The following is an 18,397-nucleotide window of genomic DNA, read 5'->3' as shown; positions in this document are numbered from 1 at the left end:
GTGGAGAATGGCCAGACTGGTTCAAGCTGAAAGGTAGGTGACAGTAACTCAAATAATCGTGTATTATAGCACAGATGTGCAGAATAGCATCTCTGAATACACAACACATGGAAACTTGAAGTGGATAGGCTACAGCAGCAGAAAACTGGGAACATACACTCAGTGGCCACATTATTAGGTACAGGCGGTATCAAATGAAGTGGTCACTTGGTCTAGTAGTTCAACTGCAATGAAATAAAATTTCATCAGTGAAAATGCGTGGCCCTCAGTCACACAGGCCCACATGCTGCACACTGTTCAAACACTTCACACAGTGCCCACGCACCACACACATTGCCCATGCCTTACACACGTGCAGATACAGATTTAGTTATTACATTGATGAGCGTACTGTGAAATTTGTCATTTGTACTAAAAACCAACACACTCAAGGATGAGCTGGGGCCACCTCATGAGTGTTGCCATTGATTCCAGCACCAATATTACATGTCCACAAAGTTCAGCAGAACAGCAGAGGCAGAAACAACCACAAAAGTAACAAAAGAAAATGAGACAAGAACGACAAAATTATCCCCTTTCCCACCCTTTGCACACAGGGATAGACCTCCAGACTCAGGGTAGGCCACCTCTGGGCCTCTTGTCCTTCACCCTGGGCACTTAGGTATTGGGCCTTCAATCTCCAGTCCATGGCAGCAGACTCACAGATGTTAGGTTTCTGACCTCCGGACAACCAACTCAGAGTCTTTGACCTTCAGATACTATCCTCTGGATTTCCCACTCTTCAGCCTCCAGACTTCTACCTCTGGAGATGCCAGCCTTCGGACTTTGAGCTCTGGCTTTGCCCACTGGACTGCCAACCTTTGGGTATTAACTGCAGGACTCATTGATCATGACTCATGGACTCGCATGGACCTCTAACGCTTGTAACCTTTGCCTGTACAAATCTCTGACCTGGAACTCACCAACCTAGTGTTCGCTGGTCTCCTCAGTGCCTGCCAACCTGACAGATGTGACTGCCGACCTTTGACTGAGAAGTGTTGAAACCTGGATTCTAAAAACTGGCTCCTGGCTCTGACTCTTATTTACTACCGCTGACCTCTAACTCTCCGTCTCTTCTGTCCCTAAACCCTAATTAAACCCTTTACCACACATGCTATTCCAAAAATCATCTCTATAAGCCTAAAATAAAACAAAGTCTGAGCCACAACATCCTGGAAGTTGCAGCTCACTGTCACCTAGATTGGAACATACCTACAATACACACCGTGCACAGAGCCCACATAGTGGAGACTCTTTACGAAGTGCCAGCACACTAGATACAATGCCCACGACCTACGCACAATCCATGCACACCACACACAACACCAGCATTCTATATATAGTGCTCACACACTATACATGATGTCCACACACTGCTTTAAATATCTGAGACCCTTTTTCAATAACAGAGATAAAGAGCCATGTCAACAAGACTTGGGATTGGTCTGATCATGGAGGCTGTGGTTCCTGAAGCTCTCAGATAACATATTTCAAGAATGGTCTTGTGTAGTGCTACAAATTGCACTTGTCAACTGCTACACATTTCTAGCAGTCTGTGCTTTTAATTTTGAACAAGTTAACAGTTTGTAAAAAGAAGGTTGCAATGGAATGATATAACGGCACAAAAATTGGTAATATTAGCTTTGGTGCTTCTTTCTTTCCTTGAATAGAACGTAGAACAGCACAGCACAGGATCATACCTTCAGACCACCATTTTGTATGAGCTAATTAATCTAGTAATTAAATGGCTTACTAAACTAATCCCTTCTGCCTATATAATGCCCATAATTGATCATATCTGCATATTCACGTGCTGTGGTCTATCTAAGAACCTCTTGAAGATCTCCATTGCATATACCTGGCAGTGCATTCTAGGCAGCCACCACGCTCTGAGAAAAAGCTTACCTTGCACATCTCCTTGAAGCTTAACCTTAAATAAATGCCCTCTAGTATTAAATATTTAAACATCTGGAAAATTATATCAGCTATCCATTCTATCTGTACCTCTTATAATCTTAAAAACTTCTGTTAGATTTTTCCTTCAGTCTCTGTTGCTCCATGGAAATCACTTCAAGTTTTATCCTCTTGCTCTTGATCTCTATACAGAATGTCTTGGGGGATTTTCTTTAATCCTACTTGCCAAGGACTTCTGGGGTCCCTCCTGGCTCCATTAATTCCCTAGTTACTTTTTTCCCCAGCTTCTTCATAGTCCTCAAGGGCTCCGTTTGATTTTGGTTTTTTAAACCTTAGGTACACTTCCTTTCTCTCCTTGACTAAATTCACCACTTCTTTCAATATCCAAAGTTCCTTACCTCACCATCTCTGTCTTTCTTCCTTGCAGGAACATATCTATCCTGTATGCTATGTTGTTGATCTTTAACAACTTCCAAATGCCAGATATGGACTTGCCCAAAAGCAGCTGTTTCTAACTAATTCTCCTTTATTTCTGCCTAATATTCTTCTAATTTGCCTATCTCCAATTTAATACTCTTCTTCATTGTCCACAATTACCTATAGCTATGTTAAAACTCAAGGGTTGTAGTCACTGATCCCTGACTATACTCTTACAGAAAGATCAGTCATCTGTCCAGTCTCACTACCCAATGCCAAGTCCAATATGGCCCCTCCTTTTGTTGGACTACCTACATATTGATATATATAGACACACACACACACACACACACATACACACACACACACACACACACACACACACACACACACACACACACACACACACACACACACACACACACACACACACACACACACACACACACACACACACACACATATATATATATATATAAAACCCTCCTGAAAACATCTGACAAATTTTGCCCAGCCTAAACCCCTGGCACCAAGGAGGTCCAGTCTATTTTCATGGAGTTGAAGTCACCCACTATAAAAACCCTTTTGTTCATCCATCTCTCTGTAATCTGCCTTCATATTGTTGGGTCTGTAGTATAATCCCCTCAGAATGAATGTGTATGTTACTTAAAACATGCAATCATACCATCAAAATATATTAATCTTAAATCTAAAGGAATTTATCTCAACAGTTATGAAAACTTTGAAAGTCTGATGTATCGTCAGGCTTTACCGATGTTATTTTGTTTCTATCAAAATCCAAATAGTAAATTAACTATTCCCAAGTTTCACCAAGGCAAGTATTAAGGCACTGCAGAAATTAGTATAGAAAATACTTTCCAAGATTTTAAATTCCCTTAGTTTTTAAAATATCTAATAAGAATAATTAAGGACTAAATTAATATTCATGCTACTTCTAATCAATTGAAGCAAACAATGCTCTTTGAAGCAAGAAGACACTTTGAACCAATGTGGAGTTACCTTAGTATCTCAGCAGGAGAACTTTTTGTTTCCATGGTACTACTCACTACTGACAGTTGAACAAATGATTTTAACGCTCCAGAATTCATTGGAGGACACTACGTGTTTCTTTGAGCATGTAATTATGTTGCCAAAGTAACTGCATTAAACTTAAATCTTAGCGAAGTTATTTCAGCAATTAAAAACAGTTCAAAATTATCATGCAGTTGTTGCAGTGGTACAGAGAGAGCTGTGTCCCCTGACTCCAAATATTGTACGTTTATATTTTATAACGATATGCCATTGCACAATTTTGATTAATTGACTAGAAATGTCCAACGGATTGTATTCTTGTGGTGATCTTAATCTTAATCTTCTTTTAAATAATAGTCCCATAGCATGCATACAAGTGACAACTTAGAATGGCTATTCATTTTGAAACAGTTAATTACATTTTTGAAATATAATCAGATCTATTCTCAACTCTTTTGTCTACATGGATTCTTCAATGTCTAACTGGGGACTATAAGGGAATTGCTATTACACTGACCGGTTATGTCAGAATTACTGTTCTTTGTCAGATCATTGCTATTGTTCTTAAAACTAAAATTGAATTATTTATTTTAGATTGGACAATTTCTTAGTGAATTCACTAATTTAGCAAATTTAATGAGGATTTCAAGAAATAAATGTATTCAAGCTGATAAAATCTATAAGGGAAAGCAGAAGAATATCTACACCATAGGTTTAATGTGAGAGGGGGGAGATATAGAGGGGATCTTAAGGGTAATTTTTTTCATGCAGTAGGAGTTTGGTATCTGGAACGAACTGCCAAAGAAGCTGGTGGAAACAGGAAGCCCATCACCATTTAACATGTATCTGAACATGAACGTGAATGAGCAGGACATAGAGGGATATTGAATTAAATGCAGACAAGTTAGGCTAGTTTACTGAGCCATGATGGTGAGCATTGACATGGCAGTCTAAAGGGACTGAAAAACTATTTGACTCTAGACTTTATTTTTTGTTCTGGATTTAAACCAAAGGATGGCTTTTTCTTACTGTTATGATTAAAAATTAATCAAACTTTAAGGTGGTAAACATGAGACTAGACAAAATATCGGTTAATTTGAGTTTGGCCAGTAGCTTAATACAGGTATATCTGTCATGGATTTTCAGTCGTCCTTAGAATTTTATTTTGATCAGGTATTCTCAAAATTCAATATACTTTGTTGTATTTATCTGTAATTGTTGCAACATATATTTTGAAATTTTGGAAACTTTGCATGCTCCCTTGTACAACTAAAGGCAGTTCTTGGTTGCATGCAACACTATGGTGTAGGAAATGAAAAATGTAGAATGCTTGAAAAACTTAGTGAATCAAACGAAACAGCAGCAAAGTAAAAGAGGTAGTGTGATGATCCTGAGAGATTGATTTGCACCTTTGCTTCCATAGATGCTGCTCGATTGATGCACCATCAATAACTCACTCTGAGACGTAAGGCGAGATATCGGCTTTTATTGACCGGAAGAAGGAACAAGCAGTGAGTGACCACCATACTACATCCTGGAGACTGAGGGCCGGGCTCAGGCCTTGATCGCCTTTATACCGGGGTCAGTGGGAGGAGCCACAGGAGCAGTCAGCAGGGGGCGTGTCCAGACAGGTATATGTAGTTCACCACATCGATTGGCTGAGTTCCTTCAGCATTCTGTTTCTTGTTTGCATCTTCAGCCTCCTTTGACCTCATAGATTGTGGGAGCTGGTCATTTCACTGCCTCTGCAATCTTCATTCATGAAGTGAATTCAATTTAATTCCTGAAACAAATGAAATTTGTTAGTCTTATGTTAATGGAGTGAAGCATTGACTGCAGACGGGTATGATTTTCCCCTGGGATTTTTAGTTTCTACTGACAACTGTTGTGGATATCAAATGATGTTTTCTTTCCTCCTTCCTGTTAGAGAATAGGACACACTTTAGGAGTTACAGAACAGGTATTAATACGAGCAAGAAGCAAACAGCCTTCACTCATAAACCTGTTGAAATGTGAAGTAAAAGCAGTCGTCAGTTTTAAAATTAAAATGCATCTGCAGAGCACAGGCTGCTGGCCCACAGCTGGAGAATGGTTCTCAAGAAATATGGTTTTAAAGTGATGTGACCAAGAGAAGTTCCTGTATGCATCAGACAAACATAAGAAAATGGGTTAATAGACCCTCAGAAAACAAGGCAGCTACAGCTAAGTTATTTTGCACCCAGACATCAAGGATGGATGCCAGACCAGACTAATCTTTGTCACTTACCATATCAATAGACAATAGACAGTATGTGCAGGAGTAGGCCATTCGGCCCTTTGAGCCAGCACCACTGTGATCATAGCTGATCATCCACAATCAGTACCCCGTTCCTGCCTTCTCCCCATATCCCTTGACTCCACTATATTTAAGAGCTCTATCTAACTCTTTCTTGAAAGCATCCAGAGAATTGGCCTCCACTGCCTCCTGAAGCAGGGTGTTCTATAGATCAACAACTCTCTGGGTGAAAAAGTTTTTCCTGAACTCCATTCTAAATGGCCTACCATATCAAACATGGTCATAAGCACAGTCAATAACTAGGATATTTGTGTGCTCAGAAAGTTTCCCTCTCAACATTAATCTTAAACCTACTTGAACCTAAGATGGCAAGGTCAAAAAACATTGCGGAGAGATGAAGAATGTAGACTTTGTTTGTGTGTGTGTATGTGTGTGTTTAAGGGTACAACTACTACAACTACCAGAGAGTCAGAGAATGCTGTGTAGGTCTTTTGCAAGCAACTAGTCAGTTGTCTACCAAGAAAAATTGCATTGTGCTTCATTAATATGTAGCAAAATGAAAACAGTTAGAACTTTAATGATAAAATCACTAGTAAAGATTTCAGATCCAACAAAATAAAATTAGCTTCAATTGAAAGTCTTTGAATTTCATTTTCCTTGTAATGAAACTGTGGTGAACTATGTGCCTGTCTGGACACGCCCCCTGCTGACTGCTCCTGTGGCTCCTCCCACAGGCCCCTGCATAAAGGCGATCTGAGGCCTGACGCTCGGCCTCAGTCTCCAGGACATTGTATGATAGACACTCACTCCTGGTTCCTTCTTCCAGTCAATAAAAGCCGATATCTCGCCTTACGTCTCAGTGTGAGTTATTGATGGTGCATCAGAAACTAAATGGCAAAGCATTCTTTTTAAAATGAAATTACTAGCTTTTGTGGTAAATGTAATCAAGCTAATTTTCCATTGATAGTCTGTATTTCCCTGGGATAGATATTAACTCTCAGTCAATCATCCAGCGACAGGAAGAATTAAAACTACTATTGTTGTCTTTAAGCAGCACTTTTAATGTAGCAAGCTTTCCTAAGAAGTTTTGTAGAAGCAATATCAAGTTGTAGTGCCAACTGCAAGATCAGGGTTCAATTCCCGCTGCTGACTGTAAAGAGCTTGTACGTTTTCCCCGTGACCTCATGTTTTCCTCCAGGTGATCCGGTTTCCTCCCACATTTCAAAGTTGTCTGGTTAGGGTTAATGAGTTGTGGGCATGCTATAGTTTGCATCTTAAACCTGGTGACACTTGTTGTCCACCCAGCACAATCCCCACTGACTTGATTTGATGCAAACAATTCAGTCCACTGTATGTTTTGATGTACATGTGAAAAATAAAGCTAAAAAAAAACTATTTCATGCCAGTTTAGGATCCAATCTTCCAAATTATCCTTGGATCCCATGGGCTGTAAACTCCTGACCATTTAGGATTTTGTTCAATGCCTTGTAGAAGTCCACATGGATTACATGAAATACACTGCCTACATCAAGGTTCTTTAAAACTTTGATCATACAGGATCTCTTTCCAACAAATAAAGGAGAATCTCAAAAAAAAGGCTAACCCATGTTCCAATATACTGTGCAAGGGGGTAGTGTCTTCTTGGTACACCATTGGTTAAGTGATTGAAAACAGAGACTATCACATGATGTTGTACAGCTGCATCGTTGTTCTTGGAAGAAGTAGCACAAAGACAACATCCCATGCACCACCACTCTTCATGTCATGCCACTTAGCATGACTTAGACTTGGGCTATATTATTATTTTTTTGTTATTATGTATTTCTCTGCTGTTTCAACTATATGTGCTACATGCTATGACCTAAGTGCTGTGTGTGACTGTTGGTACTGTGTTTTGCACTTTGGCCCAGGAGGAACAGTGTTTTGTTTAGTTGTATACATGTGAATGGTTAAAATGAAAGTAAACTTGAACTTGAATATCATGAATATATAGTTTTGTTTTGAAGGAAAGTAAGCAGTAATTTCACCAGAAGGCTGGTTTTGGAACCACTGTTCTTCTTTGTTATGTGTTAATGATCCGCATTTGAGTTTACAGAGTCTTATCTTGAAGTTTGCAGATGAATTAAAGCTTGAGACTAGTTGAGATGTAGATAATTACAGACTTCAGAGCACATACACAAACAGAGCAACAAGCAGAAAAAAGGAAGAGAGATGTGAAATGATTCATTTTGGCAAGGTGAATGAACAGAGATAAAAACAGACTAACCGGTGTTATTGTAAAGGAGCAGAAGGAAAGGGGAGGCATTTGCATGTTCTTATCAATGTCTTTGAAAGTGGTAGGACAGGCTGAGGGTGCTGTCCAAAACATATCTGAGTCATTAATTTTGTAAATAGTTGCACAAACTACAAAAGCAAGGAAACTACACTTCAGTATTTTACATGAAACACCTTGGCTGCGTAATTCTAGGGAAGACAACCTCTGGCCCCGCCAAACGTGTGAGATTGAGGTGTGCTTGATCCCACCCCAAACCCTGGTTTGTGTGGATGCTGTGTCATTTGCTAACATTACAAATTAATGCCATGAAGTAACAGATAGTAGACTGCATTTGATTAAAGGAATTATATTTATGAATCTTAACTGAAGGGTTAGTAAAGAATAACAAAAAGAAAAGGGCCTATTCTAATTAAACAGTCAAAGTTGGAGCTCATCTTGAACTTCTCTGTCACTCACACGCGGGGCCCTCGGTCAACGTGAAAGCACACTCCACCTTCCTAACATCGCATGCAATCCATTTGAAACAAGCATGTGTCCCACTGAAAGCATGCCATGACCGGTTCTGCCTGGCATTTTCTCTGTTCATCTCCTCCTGAACAAAAGAAAACCTCAAGCCCAACCTATTGTCCATGAACAAGAAAACCTCCTACTATATGAATGGCACACATTCCACATCATCCCTCATCTTCAACAATAACCCAGACAGGCTGTAAGCAGAACAGTGGCTCTTACAGAACTGCTAAACAAAATACATACAGCATTACAGTAAAGTAACTGTACTTCTATGTTATGTTGACTATCCTGTTGTACATAATATTTATTATAAATTACAATATTTGCACATTGCACATTTGAATGGAAAATAACATAAAGATTTTTACTCCTCATGTATATGAAGGATATAAGTAATGAAGTCAATTCAGTTCAATATGAACCAGGGCATTACACACAAAACGCATTAGAATTCAACCAGAAAATTATAGCTAACTCTGGGAGGTGTCCTTATTTACCAACTTTAAGTATGCAGGTGATTTGCTAGAATGGCACCAGGAATGAAAAACTTATATTCCTCTGTTTAGAAGAAAAAATTGGAGGGAGAAAAGAGAAAACATATTAGCAGATTCAACAACACCTACTGATAATAGTTGAAATAGTTGATGCTGTTAAACTATCATCAAAACAGGTTAATAGAAATGTCAAAATCATTAAAGCAAGCCAGAATTCAGTCACAGGTCATTAATACACACAGAAAATGCTGGAGGAACTCAGCAGTCCAGGCAGCATCCATGGAAAAGAGTACAGTTGATGTTATGGGCTAAGAACCTTCAGCAGGTCTGGAAAAAGAAAGATGAGGAGTTGAGTTAAAATGTGGAGGGAGGGGAGGGAGAAACACAAGGTGATAGGTGAACCGGGAGGGAGAGAGGTGAAGTAAAGCCCTAGGAAGTTGAGTCATGAAAGAGATACAGGGCTGGAGATCGGGGAATCTAATAGGAGAGAACAGAAGGCCAGGGAAGAAAGGAAAGTGGGAGGAGCACCAGAGGGAGGCAATGGGCAGGCAAGGAGATAAGGTGAGAGAGGGAAAAAGGGATAGCACTTTCAATCACCAGCAAGAGAAAATTTATAGATGCTGGAAATCTAAGCAACACACACAAAATGCTGCAGGTACTCAGCAGGTCTGCCAAAGGGTGTCAGCCCAAAATGTTGACTGTATTTTTTTCCACAGCTGCTGCCTGGCCTGCTGAGTTCATCTATCATTTTGTGTGTGTTGTCTGGAGTTTTCAATTGCCAGTTCTTTGACTTTCTCACATCCTGCACAGATCAGAAGATCGCTTGTCAATAGATTACAGAAAATGCTGTCTCCAACAGACCCCCACATCTCCAGACTGCAATCCACATTACCAACCTCAACAGCTCTAACAATCCAGAGCAGATTCAAAACTCGGATTCCACCACCATCAATATGGGTTCCAGTGACCTCAGAAACCTTCAAAGTACAATGGCACAACCTCCAACTCTGACTCCAGCCTGGATCTTGACCGATAGCATTTCTAGGCCAGGACCTTGGACGGTGCCGCTGGAACCCCTATCTCCCCTTCCCCCACCACCACTCTGTCTCACTCAGGTCCCACCACTAGCTCCTGGGTCTTTGGAGACTCCATTTTCCTCTCACCCCATCATCCCTGAACACCCAATACCACCCTTCTCCTCTGACACTACCAACTCCCTTTTCCTCTCCATTCCCAGCTCTCATCCATGTTGGGTCTTCACCACTCCTTCTAACCTCCCCCTCTCTGAAGCAGAACGTTCTGTTGGCAGTAAGTGCCTCACCTTTGTCTCCGCATCCACCATTACACTGAGCTTTTCTTCCTCCACCTCTGTTTCCAAGTCTAGTTCTTTGGCAAGGACCCTTCACCCCGCACCGATGATGCCTTCACCAGTCTTCAACCCTCCTCCTCTTCCTGGACATCCCGGTCTGGTCTTCTACCTGCTCTCGACCTTTTCATAGTCAAATGCTGACGGGACATCAACTGTCTTGACTTCAACACTCTTCTCTCCAATTCCAACCTCACTCCTTCCAAATGCTTGGCTCTCCACTGCCTCCACACTAACCCTAACCTCATCATCTTTCCCACAGATAAGGGTGGTGTTGTTGTAGTCTAGCATACTGATCTCTACCTTGCTAAGACACAGCGACAACTCTCAGATAACTCCTCCTACCTACCCATCGAACAGGACCACACTAAGGAGCACCAGGCCATTGCCTTCCTCACCATCACTGATCTTATTAGCTCTGGGGATCTCCCATCCCCTGCCAGAAACCTCATAGTTCCCACACACCACTCCTCCCATTTCTTCCCCCTACCCAAACACGCCTAATCAGGTAGACCCATTGTTTCAGCTGTTCCTGCCCCACTGAACTCACATCTGCATACCTTGACTCTGTTTTCCTCCCTAGTCCAGTCCCTTCCTACCTATGTCTGTGACACTTCACACGCTATGGATCATTTCAATTATTTCAAGTACCCTGGCCCTCATCATCTTATTTTCACTATGGATACACCTCCATCCTCTACCAGGGAGGCCTCAAAGCTTTGCATAGTTTCTGGACACCATACCTAACCAGTTCCCCTCCACCACCACTCATCTCTGTCTAGCAGAACTTGTCCTCACTCTAAATAATTTCTCCTTTGGCTCCTCCAATTTCCTTCAAACAAAAGGTGTAGCCATGGGTACTGACAGGGTCCCAGCAATGTCTGCCATTTTGTGGGCTATGTGGAATAGACTAAGTTCCAAGCCTGCACTGGTGGCCATCCCGCACTTTTCCTATGCCACATCGATGACTGCATTGGTGCTGCTTCCCGCACTCATGCGGAACTCATTGACTTCATCCGCTTTGCCTCCAACTTCAGCTCTGCCCTCAAATTTACCCGCTCCATTCCCCATCTCAAACTCTCTGTCTCTATCTCTGGAGACAGCTTATCTACTGATGTTGATTATAAATACACTGACTCTCACAGCTGCCTGGACTATACCTCTTTCCACCCTGTTACTTGTAAAAATGCCACTCCCTTCTCTCAATCCTCTGTCTCTGCTGCATCTGAGGTTTTTCATTCCAGAATGAAGGAGATGTCTTCCTTCTTCAAAGAAAGAGGCTTCCCTTCCTCTACCATCAACGCTGCCCTCAAATGCATCTCTTCCATTTCACACATGTTTGCCCTCATCCCATCTTCCCATTAACCTACCAGGGACAGGGTTTCTCTTGTCCTCACCTAACACCGCACCAGCCTCCATGTCCAGCACATAATTCTCCACAACTTCCGCCATCTGCAATGGGATCCCACCACCAAGCACATCTCCCCTGCCCTAGCCCCCCACTTTATGCTTTTTGCAGAGATTGCTCTCTATGTGACTTTCTTGTCCATTCATCCCTCCCTACTGTTCTCCCTCCTAGCCCTTATACTTGCAAGCAGAGCAAGTACTGCACATGCCCCTACATTTCCTCCCTCACTACTATTCAGTGTCCCCAGATGAGGCAACACTTCACCTATGAGTCTGTTGGGTTATGTACTGTGTCCAGTGCTCCCAGTGTGACCTCCAGTACATCAGCGAGACACAACATTGATTGGGAGACCGCTTCGCCAAACACCTATGGTCCATCTGCCAGAAAAAGCGGGATCTCCCAGAGACCACTCATTTTAATTCCACTTCTCATTCCCATTCCAATATATCTATCTGTGGCCCCTACTGTTTTGATGAGACCACACTCATGTTTGAGGAACTACACCTTATACTCTGGCTAGGTAGGCTCCAACCTGATGGCATGAACATCGATTTCTCAAACTTCCAGTAATTCTAACCCCCTTCTCCTTTCCCCATCCCCTTTTCACTTTCTCGCCTTATCTCCTTACCTGCCCATCACCTCCCTCTGGTGCTCCCTCTCCCCTTTCCTTTCTTCCATGGACTTCATCCTCTCTTATTAGATTTCCCCTTCTCTGGCCATGTATCCCTTTCACCACTCAACTTCCCAGCTCTTTACTTCACCCCTCCCCTTCCAGTTTCACCTGTCACCTGCTGTTTCTCCCTCCCCTCCTTCCACCTTTTAAATCAACCCCTCATCTTTCTTTCTGCAGTCCTGCTGAAAGGTCTCAGTCCAAAACGTCGATTGTACTCTTTTCCATTGACGCTGCCTGGCCTGCTGAGTTCCTTCAGTGTTTTGTGTGTGTTGCTTGAACTTCCAACATCTGCAGATTCTCTCTTGATTGTGACTAGGTTCTCAATGATTAACGTGTTAAATTACCTACTGGTGAGAATATTGATGGCAGCAATGTAAACACAAGAGTTTCTGCAGATACTAGAAATCCACAGTAATGCTCACAATACCCTGTACGCTAAAGGAACTCAACAGATCAGGGAGTATCTCTGGGAATTAATAAACTATTAACATTTCTGACTGAGACCCTTCTTCAGGGATTGGAAAGGAAAGGGGAAGATGTCAGAATAAAATGTTGAGGAGAGGGGTAGGAGGATTAGCCAGAAGTTGACAGATGAAGCTAGGTGGATGGAAAGGTGAAGGGCTGAAGGAGAAGGAATCTGATAGTACAGGAGAGTGGACCATGGGAGAAGGGGAATAAGGAGGGACACTAGGAGGAGGTGATAGGCTGGTGAAGAGAAAAGATAAGATGCCAGAATGGGAAAGTGAAGAAGAGGGAAGGGAGAGGGGAAAAAATACCAGAAGGAGATGTTGATATTCATGACATTAGGTTGGAGGCTACCTAGATGGAATATGAGTTGTTACTCCTCCACCCTGAGAGTGGCTTCATTGTGACAAATGAGGAGGCTATCAACTGACATGTCAAAATGAGAATGAGAATAGGAAGTAAAATGGTTGGCCACCGGAAAATTCTGCTTTTGGAGGATAGATCAGATAAAGCAGTCCCCCAACTTGCGACAGGTCTCACCAATGTAGAGAGGCTACATCAAGAGAACAGGATATTTCCCTTTGCTTCCCCAATTTGTACCCGCCCCACCCTTCCCTACTTTGCATCTTAAAACATCTTTTATTTCTAATTTTCCATTATCTGTTGAAAGAAAATCATCCTGAAATTAACCTTTCTCTCCCTTTACATTTGCCTTCTGATATGCTAGGCATTTGTATCATTTTCAGTTTTGTTTAAGATTTCCATTTTCTGATTTTTGTAATTTTTCAAAGAAAGGGAGCTTAATTTATTTTCTCCTTTGTTTTCTCAAAGTCCTATAATTCCCATTGAAGTCAATGCTCTCTCAAATCTTGTATAAACTCTAACCTGGCATGGTTTTCGACAGGAGCTTTGCCAATTAAGATAATGAGAATCATGGTGAGTGCCTGCTCTGCCACTGAAAATTGGAAGGAAAGCTCAACTCATTAGTTTGAAACTAGTGCATTCACCTGTGCCATTCATACTGAGAAATGCCAGCAGTTCCAACTACTCTGTTAGTTAATCAGATAGTAAATAGATAAAGAGCTAATTGAAAATTTGATTCTGTAGATTATTTATTTATTATACAGTATATTATTTATTCAGTGCTTCAAAATAACAAAGAAGACATGACTGCAGCTCTGGTTTCTTAGAAGTTTGCATTGAGTCGGCATGTCATCAAAAGCTTTCACAAACTTCACTGTATCTTAACTGGCTGCTTCAAGGCCTTGTATGGAAACTGTCATGGGCATGGATAGCCAGGGTTAAATGCCATAAAAATTAACTTGTTGCAGCAGCATATATATGGAAAACATAATGTACATAATTATAAATTAAAAATAATTTAATGTCACTTATATGACAATATAAACAAAAAAAAATTATATTAGTGCAAGTTTGTGGAAACGTGATCCAAGGTAGAATTAGAGTTTTCAGTTTGTTTCAAGGTAGCTGTAGGAAGAAGCTGTTATTGAAGCCTGAGGTGTGGGTCTTCGGGCTCCTGCACTTTTCTGTTTAATGGTAGAAATGAGAAGAGGGTATGGACCAGATGGATGTTACCTTCCTGAAACATCACCTCATATAGCTGTCCTTGATGGTGGAAGAGCTGTACCAGAGATGGAACTTGCCAAGTCTATTACTCTTTTAGACTAGAGCTTCCATATCAGGCTATTATATAGCTAGCCACAATGCTTTCTCACCACGCCCTTCCCCCAACGGGTGGTAGTGATTGTCACCCACAAACACGGCAGTCCATTAACTCTTTGAGGAACAGATTTGCTGCTAACGAGAAAAGGGGATGTGTAAGCTTTGGATTGTTGGTGAGTGGAGACAAGGGGGGAATATAAAAACAATTATTTGTATTGCGGCAAAAAATCAGTGAAGATTATGGCCAAACAGGGAAAATTTTGTCTACCTCATCCCTTTGTCTCCCTCAGTTTTCTTGTCTTACTGCACGTCAGCTGTTCTCTTTATGTCAGGTGATAATAATATCTCTACACACAAGTAGAAATGCAGCGTACTACTATGTCGCATCCTCCCAACCAGTCCAGGCAGCTGAAGTGTAATTTCAACATGGTCCATCGCATTTAATTGGTGATATGGTGTTCACTGCGGGTGTGTTGTGTACAGTAAGCACAAGCCGTCTCATCAGCAGGTGGACAGTTTTGGCCAGTAACTGACAGCATAGTTTTCCGAGTTCACTCAAATGTTGTCATCTTATCAGGCTGCTGCAGAATGAATTCATTATGATGCTGTCAGGATGCTGATCATTGAGTTGCATGATATGCTATGTAATACCAGGCAGAAGCTGGGTATGGAGAGAGTGGAATTCTTTTGGATGAACTACAACCGAAACCGAGACTTGAGAACCTGAATTGAATACGTGGGTCAGGATTTTATAATCTAGAGTGCAAGAGGTTGGGAGGAGATCTTACAGAGGAATACAAAATTATGAGAGGGTGAATGCATGTAGGCTTTCTCTCCACAGATTGGGTGAGACTGGAACTAGAGGTCATAGGTTAAGGTTGAAAGGTGAAATATTTAAGGAGTATCTGAGAAGGAACTTTTTCAATCAGACGGTGCTGAGAGTGTGGAATAAGCTATCAGCAGTAGTGGCAAATGTGAGTTTGATTGTAACAGTTAAGAGAAGTTTGGATGGGTACATGATGAGAGGGATATAGAGGGCTATGATCTGGGTGCAGGTAGATAGGATGAAGACCTAAGGATTAGGTGGGCTGAAGGGTTTGTTTCAGAGCTTCATGCTCTATAAATCTCTACAACTCAGAGCTGCCTTGCACCATTTGTTCAGAGATGTACATGCAGTCAGTGGCACCCTGTCCCAAGAGGAAGCCAGCAATCTTTAAACAAATAAATGTCAACCTTGCTAATTTGTGATCATTCCTCTCTTAGCAGTGAGTATAGTAATTTCCCTTAGCAATAGCGGATGCAATCACCTTCAGCTCCATTCTGGATTATCCTAAATGTATACCATAAAATGAATCTCGCTGGCCAAAATGATCCTGGAGCTAAGCTCTGTATAAAAGCAGCACCTCAGATCAGGTGACTGCATCACCTGTGTGGGCTGGATGAGGAAAGACTACACTATTTCTATGTAGTCTTCACAGAGCCCCAGATCACCCTTTGCATTCCAGATACAAACCTCCAGCCCAAGGGCTTCACTTTACACCGCGTGGACTGGGCAATGGCATCAGGTAAAGGCCCAGCTGGCAGTATTTGCTTCATGGTTAACCCACTGTAATGCAGGGACATGGTGATTCTGTCTCAGTCCTGCCCTCTTGACCGAGATCATCTGGCCTTCAAAGGAGGCTCACAGTACAATGACCAGTGCGAGTTCTAGGCCTCAAGCCTGTCTACAGCCACTAAGAGAGAGGCATTCAAGCTGTCACAGCCCACTGGGGGTGGTGTGGTGAGGCGAACACAGACATTCCACCCTGCACAAACTCATTTCAGGGGAGGTAGCACCCCCCCCCCCCCGCAATCCCATATTCCACGCCCCACCTCCAGTCAACCTCCAAGGGTGTATATAATACTTCATTTGGTGACTTTGTCTAATCTGTAAACGAAGTTGGGTATATGCAGAAAATGTGACATTAAAATATGTATTTATACTATATCATATTATATTATCATGGAGTAGTTTTTTTATTCTATTTCAACTTTAAGCAAGTCTACAGGGAGTTTGGCCTCATCACGTAGGACATCAATAGAGTAGCTCCATAGCAGCTAGCCAGCTAGTTTAAGTCAAGTCAAGTCAGGTCAAGTCACTTTTATCGTCATTTTGACCATAACTGCTGGTACAGTACATAATAAAAATGAGACAACGTTTTTCAGGACCATGGTGTTACATGACACAGTACAAAAACTAGACTGAACTACGTAAACAAAGACAACACAGAGAAAGCTACACTAGACTACAGACCTACACAGTACTGCATAAAGTGCACAAAAACAGTGCAGGCATTACAATAAATAATAAACATGACAGTAGGGCAAGGTGTCAGTCCAGGCTTCGGGTATTGATGAGTCTGATAGCTTGGGCGAAGAAACTGTTACATAGTCTGGTTCGTGAGAGCCTGAATGCTTTGGAGCATTTTCCCAGACGGCAGGGGGGAGAAGAGATTGTATGAGGGGTGCATGGGGTCTTTCATAATGCTGTTTCCTTTGCCGATGCAGGTGTAGTGTAAATGTCCGTGATGTCGGGAAGAGAGACCCCGATGATCTTCTCAGCTGACCTCACTCTCCGCTGCAGGGTCTTGTGATCCGAGATGGTGCAATTTCCAAACCAGGCAGTGATGCAGCTGCTCAGGATGCTCTCAATACAACCCCTGTAGAATGTGATGAGGATGGGGGGTGGGAGATGGCTAAATAACGTTAGCTATGCTAATGAACAAATGACACCTGTTAAACTCACCACAACATGTCTTTTGCATTTTAACCCACCATGGACGATAGAAAAGTCACTGTTGCAAACAATGCAGCGAGCAACACTGTCATTATTTTTGAGGTTGATTGTCAAGCCCGCCCGCAGAGAAAACTGATAGGTCTACTTAGCATGAAGAGAGACCAATCAGGATGCTCCCTCTCACTCTTCCTATTGCTCTTCCTCTCCCTCTCAAAAAAATCGACTTCCGGGATATTGTATATAACTTGCGGGCATCAGGGAGCCACTATCAATATGCGGGAAACTCCCAGAACTTCCGGGAGAGGTGGCATGACTGCAAACAGCTTGGAGTTGGTGCTGTCTCCTCCCCTCCCCTCGCTGTTCGCTTAGCAGAAGGCAAACTGTATTGTGGTTGACTGCAGATTTCAGTGGCATTCACTGAGTGACTGTATCCTTCTAGCTTATACATGCTATGTGTGCTTTGTCCTGTGTGTGACTGTTGGTATGGTGCTTTGCTCCTTGACCCCAGAGCAATGCTGTCCCATTTAGCTGTATTCATGAGTGTTCCTTTATGGTTGAATGACAATTAAATTAGAATTGAACTGAATGAATACCTAAGAATACAGTCAAACAAAACAGTATTATTCTGGGGCCAAGGTACAAAACACAGTACCAACAGTCACACACAGCACAAGGCACGTATAGCACACATATGATAGCAAGATCATATAAGATATCAGTAAAATACAGTCACACAAATAAATGCAGTCAATGAATATTGCAGAAATCTGCAGTCGAGTACAATACAGCTTGCCTTCTGCTAAGTGAACACTGGGGGGCAGCACCATCTCCAGCTTGTACACCACCCGACACTGCCTCCAGCCCAGTATATCACGGGTAAAGCCCTGCCAAGCATTGAGCACATCTACATGAAACACAGTCACAGGAAAGCAGCATCCATCATCAGAGATCCTCACCACACAGGCCATGCTTTCTTTTCACTGCCGCCATCAGATAGAAAGCACAAGAGCCTTAGGACTCACACTACATGTTTCAAGACCAATTACTTCCCCAAAACCACCAGACTC

General features: G+C 42.1%; 1 pseudogene; it reads right to left on the bottom strand.

The window, feature by feature from the left end:
• LOC132390905 (eukaryotic translation initiation factor 4E transporter-like) overlaps positions 1-10,616 on the bottom strand; it is a 176,521-nt pseudogene extending 165,905 nt beyond the window's left edge.
• Between the last annotated feature and the right edge of the window lie 7,781 nt (positions 10,617-18,397).

The sequence above is a fragment of the Hypanus sabinus genome, chromosome 3, assembly GCF_030144855.1.
Source record: "Hypanus sabinus isolate sHypSab1 chromosome 3, sHypSab1.hap1, whole genome shotgun sequence".
Lineage (NCBI taxonomy): Eukaryota > Metazoa > Chordata > Chondrichthyes > Myliobatiformes > Dasyatidae > Hypanus > Hypanus sabinus.
This window is presented reverse-complemented; position numbering and strand designations above follow the sequence as displayed.